Raw genomic sequence first — 14,376 nt, forward strand, 5'->3', positions numbered from 1 at the left:
CATTTTTTCGGCCACAAAGTGGCAATTCATTCCTGCAAATGTTTAGGCAAGGCTGTCATAGTAAACGGCGGTTTCGTTCGAGACCGCCCAAATCGCCAAGACGATTACATGCTAATGCAAACGCCTTGCAGGACCGTAGTGATGTGGTGTCGATGTCGATAGTCCAAAAATATAAACTTTTAAAAGAGGTTCAGTAGCTATAATATGAGTTTACATTGAACATAATCACTAGCGAGTGCGTAAAACAATCTATGAACAATGTTAGTTCTTAAAAGTAACCAAGAAAGTAAGACAGATTGTACTACGTCTCATATACGTCGTAGTCTGTCATTTTTTTAAAATCAAATCAAATCAAATCAAAAACATTTATTTCTTAGAAAGTGGTAACAAGATATTAAATAAGAACGGGTTCAGCACCTTCTGCCACTTGTGGCGTAGAAATATTTACATTATAGCATTAAGTAGGTATACATAATTATAGAAATCATTCATATTATATTTTATCATTATTTAAATATTACATGGGTGTATATTATTATTTTTTATAATAGGTACATTTCATTAGTTAACCACCACCAAAATACTCAGTTTATCACAATATTGTATGGTAATATTTATTCTCATTAGTCGTCAATCAATCATTGAAGTCATACAAAATATTCATGTCTAAAAATTCATTAATGTAAAAACATTCTTTAATTAGCCAATTCCTTAATTTATATTGAAATGTACATAATGTCATATTTGTAATATTAGGAGGGAGCTTGTTATATAATTTTATTGCATTGCAGTACACATTATGAAAATACAATTGAAGTCTCGCGGGTGGTAAATAGAGCTTAGTTTTGTCTCTTCTTCCTCTATTGTTTCCCAATACCTCATCCTTTGAGGGGAAGAGGTGTGGGTGTTTACGTAGTTGCTAGTGAGTAAGATTAATGTATACTAATAGTCATTGTAAGCACATTATTGAGAATTTATGTAATGATGTCTAGTTAAATGTAATCTTAATCAACAAACGTTCGGACGGAGGCCAAAGTAGAGCTCTTGAATCGGCAATCTGATGCCTTAACTGTTGGCAATAGTATCATTTTAAGTTAATAACGATGCTGTTTCTGTAAGATCAAAAGTAAAGCAGTGCAACACAATGCATTGTCTTGAGTAATTACCTAAACTTGTTTGTAACGAAGGTTGCTAAAGAACTTCCATCGACTACTTCACATGCAAGTGCCATCACTACTTCAAGTATTCAAATGAATAACCCCGCGAATGTTTACTGCGGTTGATTATTGAAAACCTCGCGTGATTTCGGAATTTTAAACGCTCTTGGAGCTGTAAATCCGGCTGCGTGCACGTGATTTACACATCTGGGCCGGTGCAGTTAGAGAATGCTTTGTGTAAGCAGACGGACTTTTGTAGATTAATGTGTTTTATCTATTTAAAAGCATTTACTACACTCGTTTATGTTAAAAGGCAAAGCAAGTTCAGTCTAGCTTCATCTTATTCCCATGATCTTTTGCCATCGTCTGGGATTGAGTCTTCCCATCCCATCTGGCTTTCCTAACACATCTGGTCTGCGTGGTAGTGTAGATCAAATTCTCCATTTGCCTCTGAAAAATTAGAGGGTCGTGTTTGTGGAGTGAAGTTTAAATTACCTGATATGACGATGATGATATTGAAACTGTTTGAATTAATCAATTTTTAGTCTAGTTAAACGGCAATCAGCCAAGCAGCTCAATTTTTATTTTATTTGTTACTAGCTGACCCGGCGAACTTCGTACCGCCTTAGCGTAGAGATTTTCTTTATATTTTTTTCCGTAAAAACCTTGTACAGAGTATTAGAAAACTACAAAAAAAAAATCAGCCAAATCAGTCAAGCCGTTTTCATGTTATGTCGTGACAACGGAAAACGGGTTTCATTTTTATATATATAGATAATTTTCCAGCGTTAAGAGTCGCATCTCAAACTAAATTTTAAATAACTTAGGCAGGGTTGCACCAACTTACTTTAACTTTGAAAAACGCCAAAAATCTGTCAAACTCCATACAAAAAACACCGGATAACGTTATAGTTACTGTCAAGTTTAGGTGGTGCAATTCAGCCTTAAAAAACTTGGATTTAGAGCCTTAGATAATTTGTTTTTTTCAAGTAATTTTTTTTCGGTTATAACACCACACATATCACTTGACTCACGTTGATTTTGATTTACACGTAACCGGACTAGGTAACTACTATCCCATTATAACTAGGTACCATCCATTAGAAATGTTCGGCTCATTAGGTACAGTCCGAGCTATAAATACCTACGTAGGACAATCGTCAGTATTCAGGGCGCCTTATCGCCGCAGTCCCGGACCAATCGCAAGTCGTAACTATTTTACGTAACTTGTTAAGCGCTTCCTAGTACAGTCGGCAGAATGTTTCCCGGTTTCGTTAATTTTATTGTTGCAATTTTAATTAAAACTTTTTATCTTAATACAGAATGGATGAACATTAAATAAAATATTTTCCAGGTATTATAGCAATAGACAGGTTGGCAAGATTTAAAATTTCATCATTCATCATTGTTATTTCAGCCACAGGCCGTTCACTGCTGAACATGGGCTTCCCCGATGATCTCCAGGTGGGTTGCTTGGTAGAGGCATGCATTTTCTGAAAACTTTGTAAGGTCATCTCTCCATCTTGTGGGTGGAGTTCCTGAAACTATTTACTACAATATTATTATGTGGCCAAAATACTAGGTGCCCATTTAACACTAGGTGTCGTGGTGAGGTCAGTCACAAAGATTTTGCAACGCAACGTAAAAATAAAATTATGTAAATAAAACAGACATAAATTAAATGGCAATCTCTTGTATGATACAGCGCTGTAAACAATGCTAGAGAGAGAAAAATGTCTGTTTTAACCCAGATACTCCTGAAACATTTTACTATCTCCAAACTTAATGATCTTTGTATATGAGGCTTAAAAACTGACAAATAACATGGGAAAAATAAGAAAAAAAATATTTTCCTCGTGGAAATTCGGAAAAGCGGTGTCGTTTATAAACAACAGTAGTAAAATGCACTACTATGAGGTATGCATTGCATAAAGAAAACCATCCTTTATTTTATTTGGCTTTTGTGACAAAACTGAGTAATATTACTTTTGGTATTATCTTTTGTTTCTTTAATTGTAAAAATGCATAACTGAAGATAGGTACCACGGTAATTCCCTGCATTACGCACCCTTTTGAGGGATAGGAAACTCAAGTCGATGTCTCTTCGACAGGATGTGCGATGCCAAAAGCAAGAGCGTCCGAGGAAGACCAGCTTCTTGACATGCCCTTACGAGAATGTCAGGATAAATGCTGAGCGGGGAGCCTATTGGGGGGTCATTCCACTTTGTTCACCTGGGTGAAGAAAGTGAAATAGAAATAGAAATTTATTGTCTTTTTAGTGTCCTCATCTCACCTCGGAACCATTTCACCTAGCTTCATTTTACAGGTGGATTGCGTCGACTAAAACGATCACCTACTAGGTTCTAGTTCACCTAGAAATTAATTCACCCTGGTAAACAAATGCGAAAACCTGGGTGAATTCATCCCTAAAAATAGATGAACAAAAGCGACTGCTTTAGTCAAATCAAGTCATATGGATAATATCATCTGGGTGAAATGGTTCTGAGGTGAAATGAGGACACGAAAAATAACACTTTCTTCACCCAGGTGATATCACCGAGGTGAACATAGTGGAATAATCCTATTGGGGCCACTGGACCACTGAGCCACTGCTCAGTAATTGTTTTTATTCTAGTTGTGTTGTTATTGTTTATAGGTATCTATGTATTAACTACTGTATCAATAATCATCAGACAATCTAGTACTGGAAAATTATCGTCATTTTCTAGCTCCTCGACGAAATCATGAAGCTCCAGAGCCTGATAATGTGTCCTACAGTAAAAAATAAAATAATAATGTCTTGAAAGATAAAGTAGTACATTTTACTGCTGGCGTTTATAAACAACACCAGTTATTTTTCGTTATAACTTCTTACCAAAGGTTCTGAATCAGTGTGATTTGATGTTTATATGTAGTTTATGATACTAACATCACGTTTTATATAAACTATCTCAATAAAGTGTGCAACTTATTATTATTACTTATCTTGAAAACTCATCGTTGAAAATGGCTAAATAAACTTGTAAATATTATGGAAAACCTAATGAATTATTAAGATTTGCCACATAGACTAAGTCGACAAAGCCTTCACCTGTCAAGTAACATAAATAAATAAAAACAAAAGTACCTACATATTCTCCAAAATTTTTTGTTTCTATGTGTTGTTTTAAAACGACGGTAGTATAAAGTGGGTTAATTTTATGAACTATTGTACCCATTAAACATTTAAACAAACTTTAGCTGCAAACTGTACCCCGCATTACCCTAACACAGCGCAACTCGCTCGCAACTTAACCTTACGTTCGACCTTTATGAAGCAAGGGACGAGCCAAAAGGAAAATGAAAATAGTCTTTTCTACACGGCTCATTAGACCCATGCCTCCGACTTTTTGTCAAAGGCCAGCAATAAAACCGCGGAAGTGAATTTTAAAAACGGGCACACAAAGTTGATATTCCGTTGCATTTTGTAACCCTCGCGACGAGAAATGGGGCATGATTGTCGCTTTGGTTCAAACTCATGGACGCAAATGTTTGGCAAATATTTAGTACCTACACTTTTTGACACGTCAAATGTTTGGGCAAATGTTTGGCATTTGGATATTGTCAGAGTTAAGGCCCAGAACAGACGGTGAAACGCAACTGCAACGAAACTGCAACTGCTAGTTACTTTTGAGTTGCATCTAAGTTTCTGCCATAGCGTCCGTTGAGAGACCACACATGACGCGACCAGTTTGAAAGTATCAGTTTTATTCATCAGAATCATCACAAAGTTGCAGTTTTGTTGCAGTTGCGTTTCACCGTCTGTTCTGGGCCTTAGTGTCCAGTTTGAAACTGAAATATGGAATGTTTTAACACTTTTAAAGCAATTTTTGCAACTCTTTGATGCATGAAACTGTCGACTCAAAGTTTAGCGGCAACAATGAAAGCTCTCTAATCTCGTGGTTGTATTCAGTTTTTTAAATCCATTTGCGAGCGGATTTAGTACAATGTTTTCAGGTGTAACATTTTCTGAAATTCATACGGTTGTTACTAGAATGCAACTGCATTCTATTTTTTAAGGTGTTTAATAGTTATATTTATTTTATTCACCTTTCTCAATTTTATTTTTAAAAAGTCTGTAAGTAATTTATACCTAATATGTGTAAAAATATCCACCCAAGAAAATTCACTCTTAGGCTGAGCTGAGTTGCACCATTTTACTTTGACTTAAACAAACGTCAAAAATCTGTCAAATTCTATACAAAAAACATCGGTTATTGATAAAGTTACTTTTATAGTAAGATAGTGCAATAAACCTTATTCTTGCACAACCTGTGCAGTTGCTTTGTTAAATACCCAAAAAAGACAAAAAACCTAAAAAGCTGTTACAATAGTTATGTTAGCAAACCAACAGTTTAACTGCAGATAAGCTGATGGTAGATAGCGCTATAAAACTAAATAAGCACGAAGAATTAGCGCCTTCGAAGTTGTTACTTCATTACACAAGGACGGAGTGAGAATTCATACATTTTAGGAATCCTTGGAGGAAGTAAAAGTAATAACATTATCAAAAATAGTATTTACGAGGTTTTAAAAGATAGGAAACGTTTGTTGGGTGGTGGTTAGTTAAAATCAAATGTGTCACATCCTCGATTTTCCTAACTACTGAAAAACTATACTGAAATATTCTTTGTCTCATTAATTTATTTTCGTGAAAGGGCTGATAAGCGTGTTGATGTTGAAACAAAATATTTACTTTACTTACACTTACATATAAAACACTAAGTAAATAAATTAATTGAGTGAAAGCATATTTTACGATAGGTAAAAATTAAATAATGATGTAACTAATATTTTGTCGTTTGTTTTTATCCTTTAAAATTGTTTGAAGAATTAATTTTACTACAGCCAAGAATACATCAAGTTCAAACTGTTCATTGTGATTTATTTAGTTTCGTAAAATTAAATGTTTATTACACTGCCCAAATATGCAACAGATATTCAAAACACGATCCTTCTGAGCGGCATAATCACTATCACCCACAGGACTCAATTATCCATAGCGTATAATCGGGCCTATTTATTTAGCATATCATTTGACACGTAGCCGTGGGCGGCCAATCAGACGGGCATTTAGGTCATCAGATTAGCTTTAGAGACGTATGAGTTTTGCTAATGCGCCGCCCACCCGGGTCGGGGTGCACTGAGCGTGTAAGGCCTAAAATACCTAAAACAAAGGCATTATTTCGGTCTGATTACGAATGAAATACGTGGGACAGAATCTTGGACTTAAAATATAATACCTAAAGCTAGTGGATAACTTTAAAAGTGTTAATTATAAGTCGAAAATTAAGAAAATCTGAAATTTATAATTTTTAATGTACCTATATTACTCGTAATATGGTTTGATGTTTAGATACTTAGAGACAAGCAAGACATAAAGAAAGTACTAGAAAGCTTATTATCTTATTTAACAGATTTTATTGCAGGACTTGTAAAAATACGAAAAAAATATCTACCAAGTCTGTTTCCCTACCATTTCAGAAATAAAATAAATTTGAAAAATCATCATCATCATCATCTCAGCCACGGGACGTCCACTGCTGAACATAGGCCTCCCCCAATGCTTTCCATGTAGCCCGGTTAATAGCGGCCTGTGCCCAACGCCTTCCTGCTACCCTTATGATATCGTCGGTCCACCTTACGCGGTACGCGGCCTCCACTTTAGAACCTTGCTGCCCCATCGGCCGTCAGTTCTGCGTACTATGTGCCCTGCCCATTGCCACTTCAGCTTGCTAATCCGTCGAGCTATGTCATCGACTTTAGTTCGTTTACGGATCCTCATTTCTGATTCGATCCCGATCGAATTCGAAAAATAACTCCTACTAATACATAGTTCAATAAAGATAATGTATTCAAACCCCAGCTTCGATGAGTTTTCTAATAGTCGATATAAGTCGAATAATAAATTATACTCGCACTCGCTCGTTCCTTCCAATTTCCGGATTCATTTCCGACTCGAGTCCGAGCACAGGAGCGGTTGCGAATAAAAATATACATCGCGCCGGATAATTGCGAGAATTATTCTGATAGCGAACTTGTTGAACTTTTGAGTACGAAAAAAGAAGTCGATTTGTCTAGCTGAAAGACAAATCGATTTTGGATTTCAGCTTAAATTGGAATAACTTGCGAGCTCAGTTAACCAAAAATATTAATAACGTAACTTTCGTTTTGAACTTAGTATAAAAGTTTGATTTTTAAGGTTCTTTTAACAAATTGCTTATTGAAATATATGTAACAAAATAGTTGCCGAAACTGCGCTTGGTATTTTTTTTCAACATTTTCCATCTAGAGTAGTAGTCAAATAGTTTCGTAGGAAATCTAAATTACTTAATTAGGTACTTTAAAACTTCCACGTTATTTTCTACATTGTCTTGGAATCTGCAATACAAATAAAAACAAAAAAAAGAACCTAAAACTAGTGCAAAGTGGAAAACAAGTGAAAAGCGGTATTGCATTTTTATTAACAGGACTAACATTAGTAACGTTTGTTTTTAAAATAAGGCCAGTGTGCCAGCGCCCTTAATGCCGAGTGTCAGATTCGGTTTGGTCGGCCCAGAGAATCCCAACTAATATTATAAATGCGAAAGTAACTCTGTCTGTCTGTCTGTCTGTTACGCTTTCCCGCTTAAACCTCGCAACCGATTTTGATGAAATTTGGCATAGAGATAGTTTGAGTCCCGGGAAAGAACATAGGATAGTTTTTATCCCGGTTTTTGAAACAGGGACGCGCGCGATAAAGTTTTTCTGTGACAGACAAAATTCCACGCGGGCGAAGCCGCGGGCGGAAAGCTAGTAATATAATGAAATTAAAAAGGAATAGCGCGGAAATGGCCGCTCTCCGCTGCGAATTTTTATTTTTCGATAAAGATTTTTAGCCGTTCACGGATTTTGTTGCTGAAATGTGTTTTTAAATCCCCGATAGTTTTGCCCAAGAATTTTGGTGTTGCAATAAGAGTTGAAAGGTCAGTTATAAATGTGTGTTTTATTGTTTTTAATTGGTTTCTGATAATCGACTCAGTTGTTTTTCGAGTATTTTGCACTTGCTAAAAGTGATTATGAAAAATGAATATGTTATTCTGTACGAATACGGGTCACATTCATAGGTAAGGTAAGGGACATCATTTTTAAAGATATCGAAATTCTAAATATACCATTCGATAGAGCGGAAAATTTGCAATCGAGCTGTATATAAAACTCAATTTCGACAATTTGCCCCTTACAGCAATTCATATTTCCTGTGACGATATCAATAACTAATCAAATGTTTTAATCTTAAAGTTGAAGTAGCTTTCTTATTGTAACCCTATTGCCAAGTCACCTTTAATTAAACATGGATTTTTTATCCTATCCTCAATTATAGACAAGGACAACTACGAATCCAGAACCGTCGAATTCTTTTGTCAATAAAACCAAATCGACCCAAAACGGGACACGTTTGGGAATCGGAAACGCGATGAAAAGGTCGTAAAGCCCCAAAAGTATGCATATACTATACCTACTTTCATAAACAGGTGTATCGCTGGCCTTATTATGGAAACGGTTTGAGAAAAACAGTTTTACGTAAGCAATAAAACTTTTGGTGCACACCTCGCGGCGAAATTGGTTAGACGATAACTTAGATTTGTTCGGAGCCAAGCGAGAACCGCCAGCACGATGTATTTATGGCCTTATTTGAGGCCGTCAGCGCAAAAGTGGCCTAAGCTTAACATATTAGTATGGAGCCTAAACTTAGTTAGGCCACTTTTATACTGCTTCGTAGGCAAAAACAATGCGCGCAAAAAGAATGTTTACAACGCCCCATCTCTTAACTAAGGGTGAAACTAGGGATAGGCCGCTATAGCATCAAAATTTATTAGGTTTTGAATAAATTGCAATAGATAAGTACGAATATGAAAAATGTGGGTTAGGCCACTTTTGCGCTGACGGCCTCATTTATGGGCTGGTCTTTATTTTGTAGATGTCATAAGACGAGGTCAAACATCAATTAATATGTCATGAGAATCTTGAAAAGGCTTGTTCATGCTTTACACGCTTTAGTGGGATAAGTAGTATCTTATTATGAATAGGTAGTTTTTTAAAAAATACAATGTCACGTGTCGCTAGTCATTGCATCTCTATTACGAATAATATCCGGCGCGATGTACGAGTACAGGAGATCCCCAAAACTCAATACAAGAAGTATGTTTTCTGAAAAGCATTATTTGACTTTAGTTACTTACTTGGCTTTTTACCGAACAATCTAAAAATAATTAAGTAATTTCTATGTAATTATTTCAAATTAAGTAATCATTTTTTAATTACGAAACGTCCTGTTTCTTCTCTCTGGGCTGGTGCCCCGTGGTTCCGCGTTCGTTTTTATACGCTTTCTATTTTAGTTTAGTCAAATTGCCAATGTAAATGCATTCGCGTCGTCCGAGCGAGCGTCGGGATTCTGGATGAGGCTGGACGGTTTAATTTGGTACTTATTGTTTTATAGACCAAACGCGTTCAGGAATGAACGGTTAAAAATATTGGATTTAGGGTTAAGCTTCGTCGTCGTCGTCGTCGTTTCAGCCAAATGACGTCCACTGCTGGACAAAGGCCTCCCCCAAGGTTTTCCACAATGCACGGTCCTGCGCTGCCCGCATCCAGGCTCTCCCCGCGACCTTTACCAGATCGTCGGTCCACTTAGTAGGAGGCCTGCCCACGCTACGTCTTCCAGGGTCAAGCTTTATAAAAGGTAAAATCTGGTGATATTTTCAGGGAATTGTTGATATTGTCAGGACGTTTTAGCAGAACCTCAGTTGTACATTTCCATTGCCATTTTGATTCCAACGAATTTGAACATTTTTCCGTGTATGGTTTTACAAAAAGGTCTACTAATGTCTAGTTTGAAATGTCTTACTTGAAAGAGTCGGCACAGAATAATAATAAGTACTACGTACAGAAGTTTTACTTCGCGAAGGTATTTAAACAAATGTATGCTCAATGTCATTAACAATATGGTGTAATTTAGCCTGTCTCAAGAGTCAAGCACCATTTTGTTGACAAACGTCAGTTATCGGCACTGCGCCGAAGCTATAGGGCTGACTTCGGTAAAATGATGTGACGTGAGGTGCCAAACTGCGGAAATAATATTAACTACTTATTTACCTCTCAGTGTCTTGAGGCAACTTAAAAAAGTACATTCTGTGTTTTTATTATTATTTAGGCAGTTAATTACTGCACAGTATTTAGCACACCATTTTCTTTATTTTTTTCCATCATACACAAGAATACGCGTGCGTGAGTCAATGTTCGCTCGTATGTGAGGCCTTGTCGAATAGTATCCTGTAGGTGGGCCATCGTGCGTGTTTTGTTTTCGATGTAAACTCGCGGAGATGAACAGGCCTGGAGTCGGGCAGTCCGAGATTTCTTTTTTGGGCTATTGTCACCTCTTTTTAAATAGTGGTCTAAGTGAATAAAAACACTATTAGTGTATGGAATGCAAATATAAGTTCTCAATAGAAACCGATCGATATTTCATTGAACAAACCCTCAAGGTTACTTATATTTGGAATATAAAAACATTAAACTCGACCAAGCTTCGCAAACACACCCACAATATTCCAAATGCTTCGTGAGCGATATTCGATGGATCCAACCCGGCTTATAAATAAGGGCCCAAAGGGAACGGCTGGCTTGGGAGAGCCGGATGTTATGGCGAAAGGTACACCTTTGGTGTTTTGGTTGGAAAAAGTAGAGTCAACAATAATATGGTGTATCTACACACACTAAAGAATTGAAAGGGAGGGATTTTTTGTTTTGGATATGAAGAAGCGATGAAGTATCTTTTTGATACTAATAAATGCATAGGTTTTCGTCTTTTGAAGCGCTTTTCAAAGGAATCTAAAAGATTATTGAGCTCAGTTTTCTAATATAGAAACTTTATCGTGTAGAATTCAGTTTTGTCTGTAACTACACTAAACCGTTTTAAATATTTACAAAAGTATTATTTACTAGTTACTGAGAGAAATTTTTGTATGAAATACGAAACAATCAATATTCAATGGATAACCACCAAGATGGTTGGTCATAGGAAATAGTTTTGTTGTATTACTTCAGACTTTAATTACATTATTTTCTAAACGAATTATTGACATTATAACAATGTAACATTTAAGTGCTGTATTTCAATCTAGTATAATTTTAACTTCTACAATAATTTAACCCACATTCGTCCAAAATGAGCCGTTCTCTCCGGTCATCTGACTTATAGATTCACCCGAACTTAGCATAAAAAATGTGTAAGAAATCGTTGGCATAAATAAAGGAAGCAAACAAAGGCACGCGACACACCTCAGCCCAAAAGGGTCGACACCCTTCCCATTAAGGCCTCAGGATTCGATGCTGCTGGATCATTCATTCATCACGAAAATAAACTATGCACAGTGTTTTTTTTTGTCACATGGCCGAATTAACCATTCGAGCAGTTGACTTATAGATTCGCCCAGAAGTTAGCATAAGAAATTTGTAAGAGCGTTGGCATAAAAAAGGAGGCAAACAAAGTCAGCCTGTGACTCCGGCATGAAAGGGTTGCCTATTAATGCCCAAACCTTTCGCATTGAGGCCTCAGGATTTGATGCTGTTTTCGACGAAAAGAAAAGTTTTTGTCACGAGGATTCATGCAACGCCTTCCTATAACAGTAATTATATGGTACCTTTCTTCATAATTGTCATAAATGACAGATTTTGGTTAATACTCCAAGAGCATTCATGAGAACATAAAATTGTATTTACTTACTAAAAATCTGCGTAAGATTAAAGGCAGGACAAGGTAAAAAGGTGAAATACGAGTAGATAAGACAAGTGTCAAAACATTCACGAAGCTTAAACCTTCAAAGTTCAAACTAATCAATTAAAAGGTAGCTGTAGTATGATCAAAGAACGCAGGTCATCGACCCAAACCTGCCTAACCAAATATTTACATTGAACATTTCAATTTCCCGTTTGAAGATCCGTCGTGTCAAAACGCCAATCGCGTTAGTTGCTGAACTTTCTCGCGGCGTTCTTTGAACAACATTATTAATTTATGTAAAACGTTCGCAGATTAGCCGAACGGGTTGCGGGCACGCACCGCTAATGATCATTGTACCGTTTAGCAAATACACGACTTATGCCTCTCTTAAATATTAAAACAATTAGATTTGTGATTGTGTTCGGTGCACGCGAACCGCTAATTGTTTGAGGGCGCTGTAAAGAGTTATGGCATTGTGACAAAAAATCTGGATTTTAATTGTGGATTATTGGAATTCTTTTTCGAATCTTTTGAATTTTTTTAAATTTTAAGTACAAGAAACCAATTAATCAAGTTCCAAAAAAATTTTTTTTTTTGTGCGCCTAGTATTTTTAATTTTCATTTGTTTTACTCCAGCCTTAGCTCTATTCGAGTTGAAGTATTCCTAATCCAATGAATTTCTCATGCCAGTATCAAATCCGGTCGCCTTAACCAGCCCCTGGTCCCTGCCCTCTACATTTCCCTGCAAACCCCGACTGCCCGAGCCTGTTCACGGGCACACCTGTTTACACACAGAATAAATAAATAATGTACCAACATGTTACGACGTGACTGGCATAGGGCTGGCACCTCTGGGAAATTATAAACTCGGAGACGAAAAAAGAGTAATTCTTTTCTGACAGCGAAGTATTATAAATTGCGTTTTGTTAACACGTTATTGCTTTCTGATGCTGAAACGTATTATGAATAGTTCGTGACTGGAAAAGCGAATCGTTTTTTTTTTCACAGAATGTGGACGGTTTGAGAATAATGTTGAATTGTTTGTGGTTATTTGTAAAGATAAATTACTTATGAGATTTGTTTTTGGTAAATGGTAAGATCAATAGCAATCTTCTTCTTATTAAGTAAATGCATTTGAACTAAACTTGTTTCACAAGAAGATTTATCTACACAGTTACTAGAATTAAGGTAATAAAATATGATGAAATTGCTGAAATCCTTTCTAAAATAAATACTGTGAGAGTTATAATTTCATTCATCCTTAACCTTCATTTTTTTAAGCCAACTTTTGACTCTAAGTAAACTTTAGAGATGAAGAAAGAAAGAAAAGTAACGAAACGAAACGAGATTTTCCTTACCCCCGGCCTTTCCCATTTTATTCAACAGTGGTTTTATTTTACCAAAAGAAAAAAAAATATGCTACCAAAGTCACGTTACGTTATCCGTCAAATAAAATAATATAGACGCGATCATTGAGTCGGAAACAATATAATTGACTATCAATTTCAAAACAAAATCATGTAAAGGTATCCATTTTTATCTGTAATAGACCTTACGCACAAAACATACAATTTAAAGCATCAAAAAGAGGACAAAAAACCTCAATTGACGGGTATTTTTATTTCCCTTTACTGGCAACCCTATTGAAATCGAATATGCTCTACAATTTCGTGTTCGTCCGATTTGATTTGTGCGTTTAAGGCACAATAAAAGTCGCGTTTTGTGTTATGTTTACGTTTACCTCTCTTGTAGGGAATTCTCCGGATCAGTGGAACTACGGTCAAGGAGTTTTATAGATTTCTATTTCTACTGAGGAAAACGCTTTTACCTATTTTGGAAGGGATTATAATAAGAAAGTCAATAAAACAGTGATTTTTACTTAATGAATAAAGGTTATGTAATATAAGTCTAAACTCATGATTCGAGTTCGACATGGCCCTAAATAAATAATGAATTTAATCTTAGTTACAGCCAAAGTCCCAAAATGTTTAAGTTTTCTGAATGTTATTAGGGCGACTTTTCATACAATACATGAAATCTTCTATATCGACGGTAAAGTAAGTATGTGGTTCTTATAAGCCAACAAGTTGTATTTAAACTAATAATAATTAAGTTTCTACAAAAAGAATGGCCTATAAATAAAGTCCTTACTTATCTTTAGCTAAGTGTTAGTCGTGTCCTATCTAGGTGATAATAAAAAGGCTACAGCTGACACTTGAACTAATCTAGACTGAAACTCATTTACATTCCAGGCTCAGTAAAGGTTTTTCAAATAAATGTGTGTACGATAAATTCTAGTTGAAATTATTTAGGCATTCAGGTTGACCTATTTCGAAGAGGCAAGTGAAATAGGACTTTAAGGTACGTAGGGAACATTCAGTGGCAAGAGAGTTGAAATCCTAAACTGGGTTTTATTTTTAT

The sequence above is a fragment of the Ostrinia nubilalis genome, chromosome 10 (genome assembly GCF_963855985.1).
Source record: "Ostrinia nubilalis chromosome 10, ilOstNubi1.1, whole genome shotgun sequence".
Classification (NCBI taxonomy): domain Eukaryota; kingdom Metazoa; phylum Arthropoda; class Insecta; order Lepidoptera; family Crambidae; genus Ostrinia; species Ostrinia nubilalis.